This window comes from Lytechinus pictus, chromosome 12 (assembly GCF_037042905.1).
Source record: "Lytechinus pictus isolate F3 Inbred chromosome 12, Lp3.0, whole genome shotgun sequence".
Classification (NCBI taxonomy): Eukaryota; Metazoa; Echinodermata; class Echinoidea; order Temnopleuroida; family Toxopneustidae; genus Lytechinus; species Lytechinus pictus.
The window spans coordinates 23099400-23106558 of NC_087256.1; the positions used below are offsets into that span (position 1 = coordinate 23099400).

Genomic DNA, 7159 nt, shown 5'->3' on the forward strand with positions numbered 1-7159 from the left:
TCACTGGCGTAAATCCGTGTTGATGGGTGGGGGGGATGACTGAAATATTTTGGCATTTTTTTTGCAATCATGTTTTTAGATATGCAAGGAATTGTCATTGATATGTCCACAGTGGCGTACCGTGGGTCACGGCATGGGGGGGGGGGGCACCAGCAAAATTTTTGAATGACTGAGTGAGTAACCTAATAGAGACATTTTAAGGACAATCTCATTAAACGGATATGTATCTCACTCATCAAATAATGCGAGCGCGAAGCGCGAGCTGAATTTTTTTTATATTCACACCTAAAAAGGGACATTATAATCAAATTTGTGTAATCATGATAGGTACCTGTCTCACTTAACAATGCGAGCGCGAAGCGCGAGCTGAAAACTTAGATAATTCAGACCTGAAGTGGGGCATTCTAAGTTTTCTTTGTAGGAATTAACCAGGACCATACGTATTTCATTAACCAAATGATGCGAGCGCGAAGAAGATCAGAAGAAGGGACATTTTAAGGACTGATTTTAAGAATTCATGAAGAGCAGACATATCTCACCAATCCATGAAAAATGCGAACGTAATCACGGACAGGAAATGTTTCATATATACGAAGACCTTAACATGGGGCAATCACTTTTGAGTCATGAAAAAAAAGCATATGTCACTACATAAAACAATGATAACTCAAGTGCTAGGAAATATATTTGGTTTATATTGACTTGAAAACGGGATGTTTTGGTACAACAGGATTATATATCTCGTTAAACAGACAATGCGAGCACCAGGAACAATTGAGACGTAGGTCCTGGGCAAATTATGTTTCATAAAGTTATGATAAAAATGTTTCTTATGTAATGTAACTTAACATAATTATAATATAATATAACATTATAACGAATAATATTTTCTTCTTTCCCACTACGTTTCTCTTCCTTTCTCCCTCTTTTCTCCTTTTCCCCCTTTCCCCGTTTTTTTTTTGGTCAGCCGATGGGGGGGATGTGCCCCCCATGTCCCCCGTAGTTACGCCACTGTATGTCCATATGGCAAATACCCCTCCAATATTATTATCTTTTTTACCCCATGATGGTTTAATGGTTTATTAGAGATTACATTTTAAAAAATTTGACATTCCATATTAATCCCTTCCCAAAGACCCCAACATTGATGAATTGGAAGTATTTCGTTTGGAAATGGTGAACTGGCTCTTTATTTGCATTTTATGATTCAATAATATTATTTTATTTGTTAAGCGGTATTTTTGGAAGAATTTTCACCAATAAAACAATTATCTCTTGTGATTTTTTTTTTCATTTCTTTCGTAAAAAGTGGGGGGGATGTTTGTACAGGCCATCCCCCCCTCCTCGAAAAGTGGGGGGGATATATCCCCCCCATCCCCCCCCCCCGGGATTTACGCCAGTGGCTTGGCTTATACTAGCAGTTTTGCCCTACAATACCTAACAGATTACTGACAGATTTCAGGGGGTGCTGCCTACGGTGAATAATACACGTGCAACACCCTATAGGGCCTATAGCTTAATTCCCATGCAGGGCCATGATAACTCAAAATTGAAATCAAACACAAAATTTGATTTTTGTTTTCAAAATTAAGGTCAAGTTTGTGCTGGATCACATCGCTCTCTTGGGATCTGTAAGAAAATTTTCCCACACACGCCATTTTGTGCTCCCTTCATTTGTCATTAAACCATTCTTTATAAGCATATACGGTGGGGTCTAATCTGAGATTGCCTATAACACCATCATGGATATCAATTACCTATTGTGTCTATATGTTATTTTTTTTTCACATAACTATTATTTGTTTGAATATTCACTTGGTATTTCCATGGTCTACTTATTAGAAGTATTTCGCTCTTTAATTAGTGGCAAATGGTTCATAAACATGCAGTTCATCAATAGATTAAGTATCGTTGGACCAAGTTGGATATAAGACGAAATGCATGGTATGCCCTAAGTCAGTGGCGGCACCAAGGGGGCAGTTGAAATTTTGAAAACTCACCCCAAATAGTGTTTTATAAACATCCTACTCCAAAACAGAATTTTCACTCTTCAAATTTTGAAAATTTTCTCAAGTCACTGTTAGTTCCCAATAATATTAGTCACTAACATAAATCTCTCAGTTGATTACGTAAAATTCAAAATTTCGCTCACGCCGCGCGCTCGCAGTGGCTGTTGATTGATATAAATAAACATTATGTTCAATGGGAGAGCATGGTGCTAAAAAATCCAGTGTTCAAGTCAATATAAAACGATTCTTCTCTAGATTCAAGTTTTTTATTTAGCGAGATATGCATCCTGCATGTTTTTTACAAAACGCGTTCGCATCAATTACTTAAATTATACCCATCTTGTTCGTACTTCATATAGTAAAAAAAGTGCTTAGAACGTCCAATTATCATCTCAGTGAGAACATTCGTGAGTTGGTGACATTTGCAGGGTCCACAAACTACAAGCATTTTCTTTGAAGCGGATCACTCCATTTGAACATAAATTGATGTGTATATAATCATTTGCTTTTAATTATTATTTTGTTTACTCATGGAAAAAATATACATGTATATTTTATTTTATTTCATTTCCAGGTACACATTATACTCGTAACAATAGTCAAATTCATTACATTGAAAATAATCATCATACAATATCCAATATACAATATCAAATAAAAAAAAACTCAAAAAGGGAAAGAACACCAGCTAATGCCTAGGGATTATTAAAAAAAATCAAGTTTCTGTTAAAAGACTCTCCTCATGAGATGGGTATTTTACTATTTTTTAGCACCAGCTGGTGCTAAAAAATAGTAAATTACCCATCTTGTCACTAGCGTACCCTGCCCCCCCCCCCCTGACGAGTCACTTTAACCCCTTTTTTTTGTGCTTGTCAATTTTTTTCTGGTGCAAAATCCTTTATTTGTGGTTGAAGACCTTCCTTTTTTTTTTTGCTTGTCAATTTTTTTTCTGGTGCGAAATCCTTTATTTGTGGTTGAAGACCTTTTTTTTTTTTTGCTTGTCAATTTTTTCTGGTGCGAAATCCTTTATTTGTGGTTGAAGACCTTATATTTTGCTTGTCAAATTTTTTGGCGGACGAATTTGCCCCCCTTTGGAAAATCCTGGGTACGCCACTGCATCTTGTTCATACTTCATAGTAAAAAAGTGCCTGTTCCACTGTAATTACGACCATTTTATTTTGTTCTGTTGGAAATGAATGAAAATAACGAATTTGAATTTGATTTAAATTTGAGCCCCTCGACTCTCTCATCCGCACATCACTCTGTTATGTAAAAAATAATAATAAGCGAAACTTTGAGAACTCATAATTTTATTAATTTTCAGCGTTTATGTTATTCTTCCACTTTTTTATACATATCAAATTTTTGTTGGGGTAGATTTGCCATAAATAATAAATATTGAGACAAAACAGAATTGTCTCAAGTACCAAACCTTGCGAGAACGGGCGTCACGTTAATCAATTAGAGGGGATGGCAGAGGTCCCTGCTGTAAAAAAATATATAGGTTCATTGTTCCATAGGTCCACGATTGTTCTAATCTAATCTTGTCAGACCGCGAGGCATAACAATTTTAGTTAATTTGATCAGGGACAACACAAAACTCTTTTTCCGACAAGAACACTGGAGTGCAGATGGGGGGGGGGGTTGGGGTCATGGCCCCGCCCCCGAAGTTTCATGACTAAGAAAAATAAAGGAGAAAAATAAAGAAAGGGAAAAGGGTGAAATATATATGGCAAAATGTATCACAACATTAAATTTGTTTTTATTAAAAGGCAGACTTTTTTGCTCGCTCGCATTGTTGTTTTTTTTTTCTTTTTTTTTTTAATAGAAATGTTGCCCCATGCGCCGTGTCTGGACCACTCAAAATTTTTGGCTCATTACGTCACTGGACGGAAAGATAATGTTTTATCAAAACCAGTGCTCATTCACATATTCGCTTGCTTCTTTTCCTTAATAGATTATATGAAGAATAAACATACTGATATCGATTACGTTTGGTGTTGGTGCATGTTGTTGGAAGAACCAGTTGTGTACGCAGGAGGGGTGGTTACAGGGCCTTCAACCCCCCTCCCCTTAAATTTTGTTTATACCCAATACGCCCCTAAGAATTGAACCCCACCCCCTAAATATTTTTTTCAGTACGAAACGACGTAAAATTTGTGATGAAGACCTTTTTTCTTTTGGAGCCCCTATGTCGAAAATTGATTCGGCGCCCGTATAAGTCAAACATCATTTCGGTGCCTTCCCCTATATAAAACTTTAATTCGGCGCCCTTAATTCGAACTTTGATTCGGCGCCCGCCTAGGTCGAACATAAATTCAGCGCCCCCTATGTCAAACATCGATTCGGTGCCCCTCTGTCGAACATTAATTCGGGGCCCCCATGTCGGACATCAATTCGGTGCCCCTAGGTGGAACATCGGCAATTCGGCGCCCCTTCTTTCCCTCCTTTTTTCTCCCCTTTTTTCCCCTCTCTTTTCTTCTTTTTTGCGCCTCCATATGTTACCCTACCCGGGGGACCCGGGCCCCGAGGCCCCCCCAGGGCCGTAGCTAGAGGGGGGGGGGTATGGGGGGGGTGTGACACCCCCCCCCCCCCAACATTCGTGGCAGTCGGCAAAATCATGCACCAGTTGGCAAAATGGAGGATAGGGGAGAAAAAGAAAGAAAGAAAGAGAGAGAGAGGGGGAGAGAGAGAAAGAAAGAAAGAAAGAAAGAAAGAAAGAAAGAAAGAAAGAAAGAAAGAAAGCAAATCCAAGTCCATGTAGCCAGGCTTAGAGCCCTACTAGTCAGCAAAATACTAAGTACAAAACAGATGGAGCTATAATAACACACAAAGTAAGCCCCCAGTCCTCCCCCAATATGAACAAGTTTGTTAGTTTGCAAATTATACCACAATTATTGACGATTTAACAAACACATTAGTTTTGTAAAATTAGAGGCAAGACTAGGTACATAAATATTGGGTGGGATGAATTTCCAAGGTTTAAGTTGAATAATCAAAGCCAAAGTATAGTTGGCAAATTATAAAGTGGGCCTATTAAAGTGGCAGAACACTATACGCTCTACCAGTCAGCAAAGTGATGTACAAGTACTGCCCCGTTTCAGATTTGAAAAGAACAGAACGCAAGACTTACAAAACTGGTAACTCTGCAGTTGGCAAATTCATGAAGACAAGTCTACAACTTGTAGACTTGTCTACAAGTTTGCAGTTGGCAAAAAACACAAAAAATGTTATTTTTACTAAACTTTTTTTTATTTTTATTTATGGTGTCAGAAGGTGCTTAGGGTGGGGATGGGGGCAGGTTGGGGTTGCATCATTCCTGGTGCTCGCATTGTCTGACTAATGAGATATATAGTCCTGTTGTATTTTAAGTCCACAAAGATTATGCACCAAACTATCTTCACGCACTTCAAGTTATCATTGTTTTATGTAGTGACATATGCTTTTTTCATGACTATATACTTAAAGTGATTGTCCCCTTTTAAGGCCTTAATAAAACATTTCCAGTATGTGCTTACGTTCGCATTGGTGTGGACCGATATAGATACCAGGCTGGTGTTAAATCAACACCGGCGTTTTTGCAGTGCACGAATTCCTAAAGACAGTCCTTAAAATGTCCCTTTTTCTGATCTAATTATAACAAATTTTCAGCTCGCGCTTCGCGCTCGCATCACTTAATTAGTGAAATAGTAAATTCCTACAAACAAGCCATATAGAATGCCCCTCTTCAGGTCTGAATTTCAGAAATTGTCAGCTCGCGCTTTTCGCCCGCAATATTTCATTAGTGAAATACGTATCATGTTCATGATTACAATGACCACAAAAAGTGCTTCATGTGCCAGTGTAATTCTAACAAAATCAGCAAGCGCTTGGAGCTCGCATTAGATGACTATGATGAGATACGTACGCACTTCATAAATTCCAAAAGATAGTCCTGAAAATGTCCCTTTTTAGGGTTAAGTTATACAAAAAATTTCAGCTCGCGCTTTGCGCTCGCATTGTTTGTTTTGTAAGACAGGTACGTATCATGATTACAAAACTTTGCTTATAATGTCCCTTTTTAGGACTGAATATCAAACATTTTCAGCTCGCGCTTCGCGCTCGCATTATTTGATCACTAAGATACATATCCGTTTAATGGCACAGTCCTTAAAATGTCTCTATCAGGTCAGTATACCTGGCAATTGAGCGCGCTTCGCGCGCCCACTTAATGACTCTAAATTTTTGCTGGTGCCCCCCCCCCCCCAATGCCGTGACCCACGGTACGCCACTGTTAGCAGTAGCACTTGAAATTTTAGTTGAGACATCTTGCACAGAAGGTCAATTAAAAATTAACAAATCTTTGATTTTGATATTATTAATGCATAGGGTATATCATTATACTGCAAGTTAGCAACTACGGCACACTAGCCTTTCTATTTTGATCCAAAATTTTATTTTTAAAGTGCAAATATCTTTGTATATCTTTGTATAATTTACCTTAAAGTATTCACCAAATGCCACTAATTCAATTTTAAAAATTCAAAATCTTTCAGCATGTGATTATTATGGGGGGGGGGGGCACATCCCCCATCAGACTCCCCCTGTGCTCACGTTGGCGCTGTCACGCCAAATTTAGTTGGCAAATTTAGCTGGTACACCCCCCCCCCAACAAAATGCTTCTGGCTACGGCCCTGCCTGGGCCCCCCCCCCCCCCCCCCGAATACGCACATGCTTAAGATCACCCAATGTTGTCTCCATGCAGGGTGCGTTATTATTTTGATTAAATATCATTGTAATTGTTATTGTTATTATCATTACTATCATTATTATGGTTATTATTATTATCATCATATTATATTACATTATTATTATCATCATTACTTCTGTTGACGTTAATGACGTTATAATTATCTATTATCATAATTGTTTTTGTTATCTAACCCTATAATTCACTACACAAACATAACAACTTATAAAAGGCTTAACAGTATTATATCGAAATAAAACTGAAGAGCGATTCGTCTGCGGTGAATTCCTCGATATTTTTAGTAAATGAATCATAATGGGATTCCCATCAACTTGCGTATTTACCCTCCCAAATCCACGTTACGAAATTCCAGCTGCGCTCGATTTAGCTGCTCCTGGAATTGCGAGTCCTCGATGTTTAC

General features: G+C 38.2%; 1 protein-coding gene across 1 annotated transcript in view; it reads right to left on the reverse strand.

Annotated features, from left to right (window-relative positions):
* Positions 1 to 7159, reverse strand: part of LOC129273049 (G-protein coupled receptor 83-like) — a 182573-nt gene that overhangs the window by 82945 nt on the left and 92469 nt on the right. The gene's annotated exons all lie outside the window — the stretch shown is intronic.